At 39.1% G+C, this 19,292-nt stretch overlaps 1 pseudogene; it reads right to left on the bottom strand.

The window, feature by feature from the left end:
- Positions 1 to 17,994: 17,994 nt before the first annotated feature.
- LOC115500762 lies at positions 17,995 to 18,467 on the bottom strand (annotated as a pseudogene).
- Positions 18,468 to 19,292: the final 825 nt, after the last annotated feature.

Genomic DNA, 19,292 nt, shown 5'->3' with positions numbered 1-19,292 from the left:
AGAGGGAATGGAGAGGAGGTCGGTGAATTCAGCATGCTGCTGCAAGTTCGTCAAGTATGGTTAAGAGATTCTCACAATGCGTACACAGTGCTTTGAGAGCACAGTGGAGCTACTGAATATTTCTGCTTGGGTCTGGTGAGAGATAGACGCCACACAGAACATGTCATTTGCATAGAGATCTTAAAGGAGCTCAAGTTACAGAAAACAAGCAGCTGAGGGGTTGGAGAAGGGCAGGAGGACTTTCACAGCACAGAAACAGTATGTGGAAACGAGAGGCATAAATACATTTCAGAAAATACATTTCAGAAAATACATTTCAGCCACCCTTTCCTAATGCCCACTTGGGAAATGTAGCCAAAGAATAGGATACCTGAGGAGTGAGCAGATAAGTGTGCTTTTAATCACTATGTTCAATTTTTCAACGACTGAACTATTCACACTGGATCATCTAACCTCTCTGAACATTCAGCTCATTTCTGTGTCATCTTGGTAAAAATTTCCAAACAAATTCATCTACCAAAGCTCCTTTGATGGGAAAGGAGGGATATCAATAAAAACAGTAAAGACATATACCTAGGATGCAACGAGACCCACTGATGGGCTGAGAAGGTCAAGGACCCACTTGTCCCTAGGCAAAGTGCACCTGTAAGCTTCTGCCAGTCATCCTGCTGAGAAAGCATGGTTGCATAAAAGGTGTCCTATAACACTTTGGAATGTTAGAAGGCTGACCTTTACCCACCAATCCTTCCTTTAGGGATCATTCATTACCTAAGTAAAACCTGGCTCCTTTTCCAATACAGGCTCATACCACTTATCCATAGGCCGTGTTTCCTGAACTGTATCCCTTGGCCCTAAGTCCAATGTCATTACTCATTTCTTTTGCCCACCCATGGCATATTTCTCGAACCTCTATTAGAACAGTTATTTCATTATGTCTTAAATCAGGGCCTGTTTGGTACACATCTGTGTCTGTCAAGGGATTGTGAACTTACCCTGGATCTTTACTTTCAAGACTTTATTTCCCTCAACCGCTTCTTCCACAGTTAATCAGAAGTTTCACAGTAGGTACTTATTTGCTCAACTGCAGAGAGGAAGCTGCGAAAATCTTGTAGTCTGGAGGGAAAAACCAGTTGCATTGATGAAACACGCTCCTAGAAATGATGGAAAGAAGAAAGAATTTGGAGGATTTCTAGTATTCAGATACAAGGAGATTACAGGTCCGGGAAATAAACACTCAGAGAAAGATCAGAGGAACTGGGATGGTTTAGCATGAAAACAAAAGGATATAGGAAAATTAAAAAAAACAGGCTTTAGTCATTTACATCAAGTGATTAAGCAAAAGAAGGTTCCCAGCTGGGTTTTAGTTCTACTGAGGATGCAACTAAGGAGAACACAATATAGTTTGCCTAATTATTTTTCACGTATTTTTCAACATCAGGGTCTTTTCTTTGTCCACCATGTTTCTGTGTAACTTTATAGAAACAAAAGGAACAATGATACTTTAAAGGCCATTAAGATTTTTATTAAGCTGGTAGGTGAGAATACAGAGTGGCCAGTGTCTGGGCCATTGTCCATGTGTCTGAAATTCATTTAAACATTAGTTGGTGTTGACTGTTGCCTTACAAGGGTCTCCTAGAGTGCTCTTCTCTTGTCTGTTACATGTGCAGGGCCCCCTCCCAAATGTGTGCTCTTTATGTAATTGTGTCTAATGACCATGGTTAGACTAGGCCTGGGGTGGTGGTACTCTCTCCTGATGACACTTTATGGCAGTGCTGGTCTAGATGAGGAAAAGAGAAATCCAAGAATGTATTGCCCAATTATCTGGGATATGACAAAAGAAGCGTCAGAACTTTTTCCACCTGTCAGAATGAGAAGACTGGCCAGTCTTTTAGAGATTTAAGAGACTGAGGAAGAAGGAATGGTCACCATCTATTAGCTGTTCAATCAGCCTGTACTGGTATGCATTGAATTAGATGGTACTTAAAAAATCACTTACACTGTAATGTGAAAGTTATTCTTCACAGGAGCATTGATTCTGTCTTAAGGAGCAAGAACTGTTAACAAACACAGTTTTGCTATTAAAATGGGAGCAGGGAGGGTAGATTTATTTGTGTGGTTGTGTGTTTGCATGTATGTGAATTTCATATTTACTTGTTTGTCAGAAGACAAAACCTCATAACTGCAAAAGAGATAGACCCCAGAGTTAGCTGAGTGCAGAGAGAAAGAAATCATTTCCATAAATACTTTTCCCTACCCTGGGGCAGATCTGCACCTCCTCATTGAGGAGCTGTAGTGGGAGGATGAGGAGGGAGAGGATTATTTCTTTCCCTTCCTCAGTAGCTTGGCCTCACTTTTCTTTTGAATAAGTGACTCTGTGGTGGTGCCAGCATTCATTGCTTTCCATAACCTGAGTTGTGCAGAGAACCACAGCTATTTTCAGTAGAATCAGATCCCAGCTCAGTGGCATTCTGCCCTTTCACTTTTTTCCCAGAACCTAAGACATACAAAATGGCCTGGCACTAGACATTAAGAGCAAATGCACTTCTCCACCATTCCTGTTCCTCCCAGAAGCATATTAAAGATAACAACAGAGACAACATATTATTTCTCCCCTCACTTAAGACTCACAGAAGCATACCATTTACCAACTGAATGATTTCCAGATCATTTTGGCTTCTCAGATGGCATTTAAAGTCAACAGTTCTGGTAGTTATTCCCTTTAGTGGAAGTAGCCCTATATTTTTAGATCTCAACAACAATCAGAAAACAAATCAAAACAAAACAAAAACCCTCTCAAACACCCTGGGAATGATTAACTTAAAACAAACGAAAATTAGCAGAGTCCTTCTTGATTCAATTTACGTTTTCAAATTGGTGAATAGTATTCATGAGTGTTTTAAGGTTCACTTTAATGCATATTTTATCAATTTTGACTACATCACAAATTTCTCTTTTGGCCATTTAAAAATAGTAAAACTGAAACCGTCCTGCCAATATTTAAAGGGATATTAGTTCTCTCCTCACATATTCTGTCTAGTCTTGTGAGAGTGGCCCATTGTGCCCAAGGACAACGGTTTCTTTGCAATGCTGAATCTTAGACACTAAAGACAGCCTCTCTTCAATGGGGTTACTACAGGGGAAAAAGGAAAATTTCAGTGCATCATAGAAGGGACAATCTAATCCTCTTTGCTAGTACATCTGCTCTGGCAGTTTTGCTCTGCAAATCAAAAGACATCCCATTAATTAAAGTTCCTTTCCCTTTCATTTTTATTCAGTTTGTGAAATGTGACCAGTATTCACAAAAAAAAAAAAAAAAGTTTCAGGCCACTTTAGTCACAAATATCCACCCGAAGGGTGAGCACTTTGATTTGTTGTCTGGTTTCCGCTTACTGTTCTTCTTCATTTTTTTTTTTTTTTTAAGAAGGAGCCCTTCTCCTTTGGCAGAGTGCAATACATTCAGAGAGCTTTACAAAACAAAGCTTTCAGCTCTGAGTCAGCAACAAACTCATCTTTGTTCGTGTGGCTCTATTAAGGAAAGAAGGCCAATTTTATGCAGGTTTCTATGGCTGGCTTCACAAAGGCATCTCTCTGTGTGCAAGCTCTCTGGCAGGAACAGCCGACTCTGAGATCATCGTTTTCAGTAATGACCAGCTGCAATGATCGGAGAAAGAAAATCATAAACTGGTTTATATAGTGATTTTATTAAGGTGCCTGAAATATAGATTCATTCACTGGTAGGCACTTAAGAAAGGAAGCTCATTGGATGTGTTTAAATGTATGGCCCAAGGCCTCCCCATTTTCCTTTATCACCAAACACGCTTTGATTGGCTATTCACGTCATTTGTCTTGAAGAGGAAGTGAAGCTTATTTGCATTTCCCTGGGTTTCCCAGGAAATTCCCAGGAATTCTTGTCCTTCATTCCATGGTATTTTCCTGTGTTTGGGATCACATTAAATTATAATCTCACACTGTGTCTCCAGGTACTGAACATTTGTTTAACAATAGAGCTAGGACATGTTAACATTTCCAGTTTGCCCACAGAGAGATGGCTTCAGACTCCTAGAACATATGGCAAACATTTAGAATAAACAAAATAGTCTCGTACTCCTAGTGCAAGCATTAAAACAAAAACAAAAACATCAACATAACACTATTTGTCAGAAAGTTTAACAAGATGAAGTTTGGAGATACAGAACTGCATGAAACAATTTGTGTTAGAGCTACTTCCTTAACAGTGTTCCATGATAGGTACATACATGTTTTGACTTAAATGAGAATTTCCAGCTTGCATAAATTTGGGTGGGAAATGCTGGTCTTGACAAAATGAAACTTCTTTTAACTGCATGACTTCTCAGAATCTTAATATGCTAATGTTCATTGCCATTTTTAAAAGAAAGATTCCTTCTTCTCCCCCTACCCCCATGGGTACATCTGCTTGGACGAGTACCCCAAAGATCTCACTTCTGGGGAAATGCTGCCCAAAACAGATGGGGTGATTGACAACCAAAGGCTTCAAAAGCTTAGGATCCTGGATAAAGTTTGCAAGAGAAGCTTCAGACATTTGTGTTAATATGGATATATTAAATATTTATAGTCAGATGTTACCCTGAAACTAGCTATTCAGAAATCAGTTACGGTGTGAAATAGGAGAGCACTGTACCTTTTTTTGCCCAAAATCCTGGCGTTCTTTTTACAGGTAAAGCTTTAGGAGATTTCTATTGGTTTACAGATACACTGGTTGTATGATTCTCATTTCCGAGGCTTTATGACATAGAAAAAGAACTGTGATGGACTGCAAATGAGAAGCTGGAGCTAAGTGCACGGAAACCTAGCAGGTGCCATGCTTCTCCTTCTTAATCCATGGCTACCAATTAAAGATGCCAGAAAGCATATTTTTGCCATATTTATGTGTGAGTTAAGGAAGTATCTTTGTTGTTGTTGTTGTTGTTGTTGTTTAAAGAGAACTGCTAGCAAAGACTTTTGTTCATTCATCCTTTTAATTAATTCAAACAAGAAACATTTATCTACTGCCTGCTTTGTACCAGGTACATTGTAAATAAGACAGACATGTTCCCTGGTTTCTTAGAACTTCCTGGCTAGAGGGGAGAAAGGAGAAAGGCCATGTTTTATCATTTCTAATCATGCTGTGGCTTGTTCATTTTCCCAAAGGGATTTCTGTGCATTTAGAACTGAATAGGTGGGCAAAAATTACTAATATTTTGAAAAATGAATGCATTGGAACCCGAAGCTTGCCTGATCCTGGGGGTCATTCTCATAGGCACTAGGCGTATACTTTGTTGTTGCGAACATCTTGTGTAAATTATGACTATACTTTGGGGCAGAAATTGATAATGGTTAAGGATGGGTCTTTTGAATTATCTGCCAGAACTTCTGAGCAACTGTTCCTGTTTTTTAGTCACTGATGAGTCACAGTTCAGGGGAGATACAATCAGTGTGCCAATTGATGTAAAAAAAAAAAATATATGGGTGATTTCTACCTTGGAATCCCTGATACAAGTCTAAACTTATCTCACATTGGAAAATAAATCCTCAAGGCACATACCTCTGTACTTGATATACTGCAACACATAAAGGATCTCTCTGCACTCTTGAAGCAAGTTGGGGCCTGGTTTAAGGGTGTTTTTCTTATAAAAGAAGGAAAGATAATGGCTGAACTCTGGAATAAGACAGTGATAGGGAAGCTGTGATAAAATGGCTCCAAGATACAATATTTGCAAAAGTTTTAATCTACAGTGGTTGAATGTAGCCACCTCATAGGGAACTTAGGTAACCTAATTAAGCAATGTAAACTTTAAAAAGTCAAGGAAATGACTTGGTATTAATTCAGAACACAATTCAGAAAAATGTAACCTAGGCTTCTAGCTCCTAACTATATGTGTGTTAATGTGTGCTTCTTCATACTTTTCTATTGTTTTAATAAATAAAGCAGTTATTTGTGTATTTTCTACTGTGGTTTTCGGTGTTTGTCTCTGCTCTGTTTCTGTGTATTTGTCTCTTTTTTCGAATCCAGATTGATCTAAGTCAATTTAAGTTCATTTATTTAATTAAGAAATATTTATGAAATGCCTGCTAGTGAGTAAGCACTAAGAATAAATGTTAAAAAAGGAAAGGGTGTGTGTGTGTGTGTGTGTGTGTGTGTGTGTGTGTATCTGAGAAACACTACTTGAAAAACCAGAGGCAGCTTCATATTATCTGTAATAGGTTATCAAAGGGGATGGAAAGAAATTTGATATTCCTTTATGTCAAACTGCCATATATATATACTTTAGATTTTAAAGTCCTGTGCCAAATAGGGGCACCTGGGTGGCTCAGTTGGTTAAGCATTGGCTTTGGCTCAGGTCATGATCTCGCAGCCCATGAGATCAAGCCCCACACTGGGCTCTTTGCTGACAACTCAAAGCCTGGAGCCTGCTTTGGATCCTTTGTCTCCCTCTTTCTCTGCCCCTCCCCTGCTCATGCTTTGTCTCTGTCTCTCAAAATAAATAAACATTAAATAAAATTTAGAAAAGAAAAATAAAGTCCTGTGCCAAATATCTAAATCATTTCCATTGTTTGTATGTATGCATAGTCTGAATATTATGAGTAATGGAAATATCATAAATATTATAAATAGTATCATAAATATAAATAACATCATGACTTCAGATTTTAAATATATTATTATATTTCAAAGTTTGATCTCATGTAAAATGTATCTTCTATTAAATTTATAACGTAGGAATTAAAAAATGAATATGAAAGACAATAGCCTCTTATTGTGTTTCCTGTTTCTGTTTTATATACAGGTATATATTATGAAATATATTTATATGATATATAAAATATGTGTTTTATATGATATATCAAAGACTATTTCTTCTTTTTAGCTTTTATGGCTTAATTCCACTCACATACTATTTATTAAGTGATGACACGTACTTAAGACTCTAGTGCATGCAAATGGCTTCTCCCCCTCACTTACAAATCTGTGTAAATCTCTGAGAAACTTTACACTGTCAGTTGTTTGAGAGATTAAAAAAATTTTTTAATGTTTGTTTTTGAGAGGCAGAGTATGAGTGGGGGAGGGGCAGAGAGAGAGAGGGAGACACAGAATCTGAAGCGGGCTCCATGCTCCAAGCTGTCAGCGCAGAGCCCGACACGGGGCTCGAACTCACGGACCACGAGATCATGACCTGAGCTGAAGTTGGACACTTTGAAGTTGGACAAGTGCAGAGACAGATGTGGGGCTTAAATCTACAAAGTGCTAGATCATGACCTGAGCTGAAGTCAGATGCTTAACCAACTGAGCCACGCAGGTATTCCTAGTTCACCTTTAAATTGCTGAAAGAGAAACATTTTATTTTTTATTAAAAAAATTTTTTTTAAGTTTTTTAAAAGTTTGTTCATTTATTATTTCAGAGAGAGAGAGAGAGAGAGAGACAGAGAGAACACAAATGGGGGAGGGACAGAGAGAGAGGAAGACACAGAATCTGAATCAGGCTTCAAGCTCTGAGCTGTCAGCACAGAGCCCAACATAGGCCTGAACTCACAAACCGTGAGAGTGAGGCCTGAACTCACAAACCCGAGCTGAAGTCAGAAGCTTAACCAGCTGAGCCACCCAAGTGCTCCAAGATGAAACACTTTTAAAAAGTTAAAGCTTGTGGCATCTTCCTTCTGCTTAGCTAAAATTCTCATCTTGAGCAAACTGGAGATTAATTCATTCACTTGTATTTTCTGTATGTGGGGGGTACGTGTGTGTGTGTGTGTGTGTGTGTGTGTGTGTGTGTGTGTGTGATGGAGAGCCTAGTACTTGTCAAGAAGTGTATTAGCAGCTAGGTTTATGGCAGTAAATAAAACAGATAAACTGCCTGGCTTTGTGGAGCTTAATTCTAGTGGAGGAAAGACCTTTTATTTAATAAGAGGCCAGGCAGTGTTCAAAAAATGCTATGAAGAGAATTAAAGTAGTGTACAGAAATAGAAGACAATGGAGAGCAGATTTCTAATATGGTGAAGGAGGATGGCCTCTCTAAGGAGGCCATATTTGAGGAGAGATTTAAATAAAGTCTGGGACCAGGTCTGCTTTTGGTTTTCTGGGGAAGAGCATTCTAGACACAAGCACCTGTAAATGCAAAGCCTCCCAGGCAGAGGCAGGCCAGTTGTGGTTGAGTAATGGAAAGGCAGCCCACAGAAGCAGGGTGAAGGAGGTAGAGGGTAGTAGGAGATGCACTAACTGTGAGGCAGCTCACACTTAACAAATGTGAGAACCAGGGAAGAAGCCAATGGAGGCCCATGTATGACATGCCTGAATATTTAAAAGCTATAAATCAAGCTAACATACTGTTAAATAAAACATGTTCTATCTTATTTTTTTAATGTTTGTAACACCCAGGAGTCCAAGTTTAAATACAACATTCTTGGATTCATTATTCCAGGTCAATGAATAAGGAACTGACCCTGGTCCTCGGTCTTCCCCCTTCTCTTTCCATTTTCAGCTCTGTTCTATATTTTGTGATATTATACATACACATGGATATCCAGATCATTGCTTCCAAGATCCACTCTCACTCCTGCAAACAACTGCCTCTGAGTTACCTCTTGGGTCTGTGTCTTGGATCAATATACAGAATAGATTGCAGACTGGGAAGCAGGCTTGCAGACCCCTGGGCAGGGAATTCTGGACCCCTGGGAAACCAGGGCATATTCTGTAAGTGGTCTGTAGACTCCAGTTGTGCACATTCCACTGACTTGTAGACTCCCTACCTGGTGGCGGGTGGGTGGCTGCAATTAGTAGTGTATATGGAGGGAAACCAACACTGGGCCCTCTGAAGCACATACTCCAGACTGTGTTCTAAGGATGGTACCAGTAGGCTTTGTTGGTCTTGGCAAGGATTTGGCTTTTAATGTTAACAGAGATAAGAAAACATTGAAGTGTTTCGCTTTTCATTTTCAATCTCACTCTGGCTGCTGTGTGGAGAGCAGCCTGGAGTGGGTCAAGAATGGAAGGAGGGAGCTCAGTAAAGACACTGTTGTAGAGTTTTCAACAAGAGATGGTATCTCTACGGGTTCCTATGAGCAACCAATAGTTAGTGATAAACAAAATGCCCTCCCACTCTTCAATACTCTTGGAGACTATAGAAAGCAGATTCTTTTGTTGGGGGAGAATAAAAGTGATAAATGAAAGCTTTTATACCCACACAGTTTACCATTACTTTAGCGTGTCTTTTATTCAGCTGTCTTCACTAACATAATTTTATTATTCCACTATTCTTATCAACATGACTTTATTATTTCAGGAAACTCTTGCCCAAGAAATATAAATTGCAAATAGCTTTATTGTTTGCTCCAGGAGCTACCTAAAAAAAAAAAAAATTAAGTGAATATCAGATTGGTCAACTTTTATATAGATATAGATAGCATCAAACGATTCTTACTTGTAAGACTCTTTGCACACTTTTTAAAAAATTTATTTTTATTTTTGAGATTTTGTGTGAGTGGGGGATGGGGCAGAGGGGGAAGGGAGAGAGAGAAAGAGAAAGAAAGAGAGTGAGAGAGAGAGAATCTTAAGCAGTCTCTACACTTGGTACGGAGCCCAATGCAGGGCTTGATTCCATGACCCTGGGATCATGACCTGAGCCAAAATCAGGAGTCAGATGCTCAACCAACCAAGCCACTCAGATGCCTCTTCAAGACTCTTTGAAACCATCCTCTAGAAGACCTCATCTTACCATGTTCACCAATTCTAATCATGATCCTTATACAATATCAGTAAAGTTCTCTGTGTTGAAAGACTGTCTTAAACCAATCTCAAAATCTCATGTATTTCCCAACTTTGTAGTTCCCCCTTGGAAAGGCTATGAAAACGCTGATAAAATAGTGTTCTCCTTTATCTTTATTTATTCCATGAGGAATAAATTCAACTTTGTCTCATCAAGAGTTTAGGAGCACCAGGGTGGCTCAGTTGGTTAAGTGTCTGACTCTGGATTTTGGCTCAGGTCATGATCCCATGGTTGTGAGATTGAGCCCTGTGTCAGGCTGTGCAGAGTGTGGAGTCTGCTTAAGATTCTCTCTCTCTTTGTCTCTCTTTATCCCTCTGCCCCTCTCCCCTGCTTGTGTGCTCTAAATAAATAAGTAAATAAATAAACATAAAAAAGGGGTTGTTTTGGTGATGTTTATAGCAAGCCACTCTTTGACAATCTTGGAGGCCCACTGAGATCTGATAAAGACATCAAACTTCTACAACCCAAGACTCTCAATCTGGAAATAGAGCAATCTTCTGAGACCTCTTGAGTTTTCAACTCAGGGATATTGCATTGGGTCCAACTTCCTATTTCAATCTTTTTCTTTTCTTTCTTTTTTTCTTTTCCTTAGCTCCCCAGATAGTGACTTGATTTTGTCTTCTAGGAATAAACAAAATACCCTCCTACTCTTCATAAGCCTTTTAAGGAGCTCTCTGATGAAATAATCAGACTTGTAAACCTCCTACTCTTTCTAGAAATCTGCCTTATTATTGCAACCTTGTGATATATAAGAAATACATGTTTTGTCATTTCTTACGTATATTTGGTCATTTCTCACATATATTTGGTCTTCGCCCACAGTTCCTGGCTCACAGCAAACCAAACTCTTGGAATTTCCTGAGAGATAGGAGCAATGGGAACAACATTTGTTATATTTGGTCTCTTGTCCTCAGTTCCTGAAAATACTTCAGAGCCATAAAGGTGAAATGAGTGTCTTGTTATTCATAACAAGCACTTTTCACCACTGGTTTATGCTAATGAGGTGACTTTCTAAAGCACCTATAGATGGGGTCTGATTGCCAAGGGGATCAACAATGAATAGGTGTATGATTGACCTACATATAGAACCAAACCAAATTGACAGAAGCCTCCATTAGTTTATCTACTGTGGTTAGTGCCCTTAGACATCATAGGTAGGCTTTTGCCATTGCGTTTATAGGGACTATAGTAAGCTATTAATTCTGATGATTTTGATGAAGTTGAATCAGAATGACAGGCCAACTGTAGCCCCTCACCCGTTTCTAGAAATCAGGGGTAGGACTTAAAGTTGCAACCTTCTATTCATGGTTGAGGTATAATTCACATACATATAGAAGGACATACTCAATGTATACAATTTGATGAATTTGGAGATAAGTATAAAACAGTAAAACATCACCATAATCTATGCCATAAACATATCAGTCTCCTCCAAAAGTTTCTTCCTGCTTTTTTTTCTTGTGGTAAGAATACTACATTAGATGTATCTTCTTAGAGAATTTTTAAGAATATGTTAGCTATAGGCATGATGCTATAGAGTAAATCTCTAGGACTTCTTCATTTCACAGAACTGAAACTTAGTACCTTTGACCAATATCCCCTCTACCCCACCCTTGGTAACTAGCACTCTATGAGTTTGACTATTTTAGGTTCCTAGTATAAGTGGGATCCTGTATACTAGTGTCAGAACTGAACTGAATTGTAGAATATCCAGCTGATACTAGAAAATTTCTTGGTGTAGGGAAAAAACCCCACACTTCAGAATTGGTGATCAGAATCAAAGTCCTTGTCTCAATCAGTTTAAGCCCCTATAACAAAAATAACATAGACTGGGTGGCTTAAACAATAGAAATGTGTTTCTTACATATTTGGGAGTTAGAAAGTATGAGATTAGTTACGGTGCCAGCATGGACACTTCTGTTGAGGGCTCTCTTCCTGCTTGCACACTGCTGCTTCTGGTTGTATCCTCACATGGTGGAAAGCAGAGAGCTTTTCCCAACACCATTCATTGAAGAGACTATTCTTTCCCAATTGTGTATTCTTGGCACTGTTGTTGAAGATCAGTTGATTGTGTATGCATGAGTTTATTTCTGAGCTTTCTGTTTTATTGCATTCTCCCAGCAGATTTTTGGTATGTTCTGGTAATTGCTTTTTCCTTAGGATTTTTGAAGCATTTTCTGCCTGGAGAGCTAGAAACAGTATCAAAAATATTACTTAATTTTGTGTTCCCAAACTAGGAATTTCTAACCTATGTTTCTAATGACAAGAGTACCCATTTTACTGTGACTGTTAAAAAGCTTTGCAAAATCCTGCCACTCAGAAACTTTACTGCTCATATTGCCCCCAGTCTCTAGAAAAGGAAGAAAGAACAAACAGAACTGGAGAACTCAGACTGGCAAAATTCTCAGAGACTCTCAAACTTCTGAGGCTGAAGATATTGCCATTGAGATCATCTCCCTTTGGGATTCATTGACTCTCCCGTTTCAATTGATAATGGTTGACTTATAGAAACATCACTTGCAATTATGGACTCCATTTACTAAAAATGGACATAGTCCAATATTGCAGGAGATTCTAGGAATGCATGCAGTATTTTTTTCAAGAGGTTTGAGCAGCCTTTCTTATAGTCCTTCTAAACAACCTTTGAAGGATCTAAAACCTGAGACCAGGTCTTCTAGAAAGAGCCCATTAAGTACTGTTCACAACTAGAACAGCAATAAAATTCCAAGCAGCTGTTCCTTGGATTCATGCCTCTCAAATAAAGAGGCACAAACTATCTTTGAATCACTAGAAGGTGGTTCTTAGAGATCTCAAGATGAGGATTCTCTGAATATCTCAAGAGTCAGACCATCTTCAGAAGGAGATAAGTGTTACACAGACAGCTTTCACCCAGGATTCACAAAATAATACTGTAGATTATAATTCTTTAATAGGCATTATTTTGTTGTTTATTTTTCTGGACATTTTATTTCCTTTGTTGCTTATGTAAGGCTATCTTTAACTAAGTTATTGTAAGAACTCCATTCCTGATTTCAGTGTTATGCCATCTCAGTCACTCCATTGTATGAATCCCATGAATGGCTACAATTTGTTAATAAATGTATGCATATGACTAAACATCAGAAAACATACTTCCATTTGGAGCCACCTAGCTTCCTTTGGTACCAGTTCCTTATAATAAATCTCTTGGTTTCCAGGGTAACTGTACTTGACTGTCAGCTAACATTGTATGTAGAAAACCCCACAATAGACCAGACAGAGAGAAATCTGAAACCCCATATCACATTGCACTTAGAAAAGAAAGTTCCTGTCTTCACTGAAACAGCGTTCAGTGATTTTTTGTTGGGCCTCAGTTTTGAAATTGAGCTTTCACAAAAATAGAACTGAGAAGAGGACTAGAGTAGAGATGGTATTCACTGGAAGACCAACTAACTTTCAAAGGAAAGACACACTATTTTTCTTTGGCCTTAGGTCTACCTAAGGATCTCATCTCAGTCCTGCAAACTCGTTGCCTGGTACTGGGCCATGCTTGACGAGTAGTTCCAGATTTTACAACACTGCAATCTGTTGGGGTAGATTATCTAAAAACAGATCATTTAATGGCTCCTAATGACTGGTATTGGATTTGTGTACAAATGACTACTCATTTCTAACTGCCAAATGGGAAGAGACTTGTTATATGTTGGTAATCTGATTCCTTTCTTTAGGATAGTCTCTGCATCACTTAGGCACCATTTTGGCCCTCAGTTTTCCCTTTTAGAAAAATTTCACCCTGTGCCTTAAAATAGGCCTGGAGAGTAGGAAGAATCCAATATGCCATTGTTTACAAACTAGCTAAAGAACTAGAGAATGCCACCAAGGGAAGTGACACTTGAGACCTTCATTAAATTGGGCAGATGCTGGTCCAGAAGAGAGCCTCTTTAGATATAACATTGGCCTCTTGAGAGGGAATATGTGATGTTTTAGGGGAGGTGTGTTGTGCTTAGATTCTTACAGGCCTCTTTGGTATCTTTAATGTCGTGAAAGAGATTTGGGAAGGAACAAACCATAGGATTGTCAGTTTAGCTAAGAAACTTCTATCTGGTATGTGGGTTTTTTGCTTTAGGGATGAGATCTATTTTCTGTCTAATTTGGGCACCTTGTCTCCTGGCTGACAAGTGAAATATAAACTCTAATCATAATTATACCTTTAACAACTGCCTGGTTGTAACGTTCAGATGTGTGATCACCAGACATTTGAATATTGCTGAACAGCCGCCGTGCCATCAAATGATCCAACAGGTGATCTTCCAACAAAAAGAATAAGAAAACCTTATCCTTGTGGAGGTTGAAACAACCATCTCTGGAAACATGATACAATATCCTGGCAACTCAAATATTGATGAGAATTTGGACTGAACACATCCCCAGATGTTAAGGAACCCTCTTGGGACACCTGGTGGCTCAGTCGGCTAAGCATCTCTTGTTTTGGCTCAGGTCATCATCTCATGGTTCGTGAGTTCAAGCCCTGCACTGGGCGTGCTGACAGCGTGGTGCCTCCTTGGGATTCTCTCTCTCCCTCTCTCTCTGTCCCTCCTCTGCTTGTTCTCTGTCTATCCCCCTCTCTCTCTCTCTCTTTCTCTCTCTCTGTCTTTTAAAATAAATAAATAAACTTTAAAAAATGAACCTTCTCATAGGTCAGGTTGGAAGAATGACCACACGGTGGGACAGTGATACTGAAAGCATCTACATGCATATAGCTTATGGTCTACATAAACATGACTTTGTTTCACTGTCTTAATTGACTTTATTGTTCTTCATCAATATGAATTTACTATTCCAGGAAGCTCTTGTGTAGAAAAATAAAAGATACAAATATCTTTATAGATTGTTCCAGGGACTTTTTGAAAAAAACACAAAACACAAAACAAACAAAAAAAACCCCATTTAAATAAGCACCAAACTGTTCAAATGCTTAACAGATAGCATCAAACAACTGTGAACTTCCCTAAACTCTTCAAAACTCATGCTTCAAAATTCTCACCTTGTGTGTCCACCAGTAGTAAATTATAATGATCCATACCAATCCTAAAGACCCTGAATTGAATATCCACCTTAAACCTGGCTCCCGATCCTCACAAATACCCTGATTTTTCTGTCCCCTTTCTGAGATACTACTAAAACTCTCTCGACAGTGTGCTCTCCCTAACTCTGGTAGGAATACATTCAACTTTGTGGTATCCATGAGAGATGGTATAGATATAGATATAGATATAGATATAGATATAGATATAGATATAAATTTACTCTTTTTATTTTTAGCCATACTAGTAAGCTCAATGTTACCCCCTTTTTATTTTAATTTGTACTTCTCTGATGACTGTTGAAGTTGAGACCTTTTCCTTTAAAAAAAAATTTTTTTTTAATGTGCATTTATTTTTGAGAGAGAAACAGAGTGAAAGTGGGGGAGGAGCAGAGAGAGAGGGAGACACAGAATCTGAAGAAGGCTCCGGGCTCCAAGCAAGTGTTCAGCACAGAGCCCGACATGGGGCTCGAACCCACAAACTGAGATCGTGACCTGAGCTGAAGTCGGACATTTAACCGACTGAGCCACCCAGGTGCTCTGAGACCTTTTAACATGCTTAAGAAAATCTGTATCAATACAAACTAAAGGAGAAAAAAACAAAAACAATCTATAACAAAAAAATGATAAAGTAAGATGAATAATGATATGGAAATAAAGTCAAAGAAAGAATAGCAGCAAGTGAATACTGTAATTGACTAAAAGCTGTACTGGTGATACACTGATAAAAAATTTTTTACGTTTATTTATTTTTTGGGAGACATAGAGAGAGCACAAGTTGGGGAGGGGCAGAGAGAGAGAGAGACACAGAGTCTGAAGCAGACTCCAGGCTCCGAAGTGTCAGCACAGAGCCCGACATGGGGCTCGAACTCACAAACCATGAGATCATGACCTGAGGTGAAGTCGGACGCTTAACCAACTGAGCCACCCAGGTGCCCCTGATGATACACTGATAATAGTGTAAAATTTTAGGAATCTTAACTCTATGAAGCAATCTGCCCAGTGGGACTTTACAACATTATCAAGCAGAACACAGCAGCCAGGCTTCTGAACAGAATGCTGCATTAAAGCCTTAAGAAAAATTTTCTAACAAAGTAATTTTGGTTTATGAATGGAAAATATTAATAAACTTTATAGCTCACTTAATAAGTTTCTAAATAATGAAGAGAGCCTTCATATCAGTCCTCAGGTCATACTCTGAAGGTCACTGATCTAAGGCTTGGTTCCGAAAGGAAAACCACTGGGATATAAGGGAAGATTTATTAATGTGCTTTCCATATCTATATTAATAAAGTTGAATCTCAAAATACTCACCTTGGAAAAATGTCCTAGGTTATCTGATAGCAATATATGTTTAGAAGGTATTAGCTATTCATATCCTATATGTGCTAATAGAAATCACACAGTTTTATATTTAGGGGACTTATTTAAAAACTGGTACAAAGAAAATAGCAATAACAAGCACATTATCAGTTTTGTATAAATTTCTGTTAACAGATACTGAGAAGGGATTGATCCACTGAGAAACATACCAGAATGTACCTGCCAAAATGAGCATTATTCTCTTGGGAGGTTATTTTTCCTAGCAAATTTGGCTGCTGATTTTGATTAGCAATATATTTATATAAGAGAAAATTTTCTTCTACCCATTAAACAGTTTCCATAACACTGCTGCAGACTCTACAGCTTGGCCTCTAACAAAGGCAGCTTAGTATTATTTTGAATTTACTTTAGAATTGCTAAAATTGAGGCAAACCAGTTTTTTCCTTAAGTGGAAAAGCAGCTCAACAACGTTTAAATGAACCATAACAAAAATGTCCAGTAGCTTCTTAATGAGCTTCAATAGAGTTGTCTAAAGTGAACTGCCAAAGACATTTTTTTTCCCAGAAACTAGAAATAGACCTGTAGGGGCCAAACTCCCAGTCCAAGGCTCTGCCCCAGCTAGTGTTCCTAAAAGCCTGATCTGAAATATCAAAGCAAAATTTATTATCGTTATCCTTATGAGATAATCCCCATAGCAGCCTAGCATTACTATTGTAGCTCACTAAGGGCTCAAGATCTCCCAGTGCATAGTGTGCTTAAATATGCTATTTATAACCAGAAAATATACTTTCAGTATAAGCCATTTTGTAAATCTGTAGATGCAAGAAAAGGGCAATATAGATTTGTGTGTGTGTGTGAAACTGGGCTATTTTATAAACTGCACCATAGATCTCTAGAGTATGTAGGGAAATTTCGCTTTATTTTGTTTCATTATGTGAAATATCTTTTGGAAATGTTTCTCTTTGGGTTCAGCAAATGTCCTGGCTTAGCCGCTGTGTTACAGGTGCTCCAGGAAACTGGAAGACCTGTCTAAGAACTTAGTACCCTTAGTTTGCCTAGTCCTGAGGGTATGTGGCCCTGAATGTCATGCTGATGGTGGACATGGAGAAACTCAAGAGAATAAACAAGGCAAACAAAGAGTTTAAATGTTTGGATATTTGTCTGGAAAACACAGACAGAATCTGGGGGAGCAAAAATGAAGGCTGCACAGTTATCATGCTGATCTCCTCTGCGCAATGAGGGATGACGGAGAGTGGTCACAGCTTTGTCGAGATGTGAATCTAGCGGTCCCTGGATACCATGTTCTGTAGCATAAAAATAGGCTTGTTTAATAAAGATGACGATCATATCATAGGAGACCCAGAAAAGGCCAGAAGCTTAGTAGAAGGCTGAGACTAGGATCCAAGGAACCATCTAAAAGAGTATTAAGGTTTTGTTTGGTCATTTGCTTGTTTCAACTATTCAGAAGCAAATTTACTGTGTAGCTTATGAATCGAAACTTCAGGGTGCCTCAGAGAGTTTTTGTGAGTCTCAGGTAGAGAGGAGAAGCCAGGTTGCCGTCAAGAAGCATTTCTCTGTCGATACCTCTGGTAGATGGCCCAAGAGCTCTCACAAGAAAAGGACCTGGATCTGCATTAATTTTTGGTGGTTTATTTTCTCATTCTAACTAAATGCTTACTCTCTTTTATTATTGATACAGTATTTATTTGTCTTCCCTCTGTCAAACCCTGAGCCAGCCACGTTCCCCAGACTGCCTGGGGAGATATAGGAAAAGGAGCAAACAGGGCAGAGGAGACACTGGAAAAAGACCTATGGGAAGTAGAGACAGCTCTGTCACATGGAGAAGAGGACGAGAAAGGCCATCGCCATGCAAAAGAGTCCCATGGCCTCCAGGAGGGCAAAGCCCAGAATGGTGTAGGAGAAGAGCTGTTCAGGGAGGGGCTCCTGGCATAACCAATGATGAGGCGGCTCCCAAATGCAGTCCCTGTCCCAGCCCTGGAGCCAGCCACCCCTACCGTGGCAGCCCCAGCCCCAATGCACTTGGCTGCTGTGCCCTGTCCCTTGAAATGGAGCTGGTTCGGAAGCTGCGGCTGGGAATACGTGAGGTCGGGGGGTGTGGGACTGCCAAGCTGCCAAGGCTCCATCTGTCAGTGTCTCCAGTGGTTTTAGCGACACTGCAGACAGTGACGGGCTCAGCAGCTGAGAGGTGCTCCTGACCAAGAAGGGGCGGAGACTAACTTTGGGCAGGCAGACATTTTCAGAGGATGAGGGGCTGTGGCAGGAGAGCTGCTCCCAGTGCAGAGATGACAGAGTGAAATGTCCACTTTTGTACCTAATGTTGTCTTTGCACTTCTGTATTTCTTTGTGGAAGTTCTCCCAATATTGTATAAGCTTCAGGCCAAACAAAATCTGGATTGCCCTTATTTTGTGGTTTGTTCACAATGTCAGACAGGTAGCTGGATTCTTTCTTGACACTTTAGAAATACATATCCTGTAAACAGATAGTTTATGGAACAACTGTAGTGTTTGCTACTCATGTCAGAGTGATAGCCTTAGAAAGACCCATCTCAGAGACAAGGTCAGGAACAGAGAAGAGGTTTTCCGTACGAGACTGCTTTCTAACAGTTTTGATTGCACAAATGCTGTTATTTAGTTTTCTAATACATAGCTATTAAGAGATAAAAAAAGAACCTGTTCATCATATATATTATGTAAGAAAAATGAGACACCACACTAACAGGCAGCAGCTGGACACATCCAGGTCATTGACACTTGGATGTATGATGGAAACCTTTGGGGTCAATGTGGAGTTCATAGGTTTATGAACTCCTGGATGACTACATAGCAGAGCTGATAAAGGGAATAATGTAAGGGAAACCAACAGACCTGTACTAAAAAAGTATAAAGGAAAGAGTCTAGAAATTTAACAGGGTAATTAATATGTACAAAATACAAATTAGTTTGCATTCACTGAGGAATTGTGATAATTTTATTTTAAGAACATATTTTAGTACCCAAAGGATTTCTTTCCATAACAATTAGTTGGAATCGTAATTGGTTTAATTATGTAAACAGTTCAACTGTATAAGATAAATATGGCATTCCTGTTTTTGGCTTAAAATATCTTTTTC

This window comes from Lynx canadensis, chromosome A2, assembly GCF_007474595.2.
Source record: "Lynx canadensis isolate LIC74 chromosome A2, mLynCan4.pri.v2, whole genome shotgun sequence".
Lineage (NCBI taxonomy): Eukaryota > Metazoa > Chordata > Mammalia > Carnivora > Felidae > Lynx > Lynx canadensis.
This window is presented reverse-complemented; position numbering and strand designations above follow the sequence as displayed.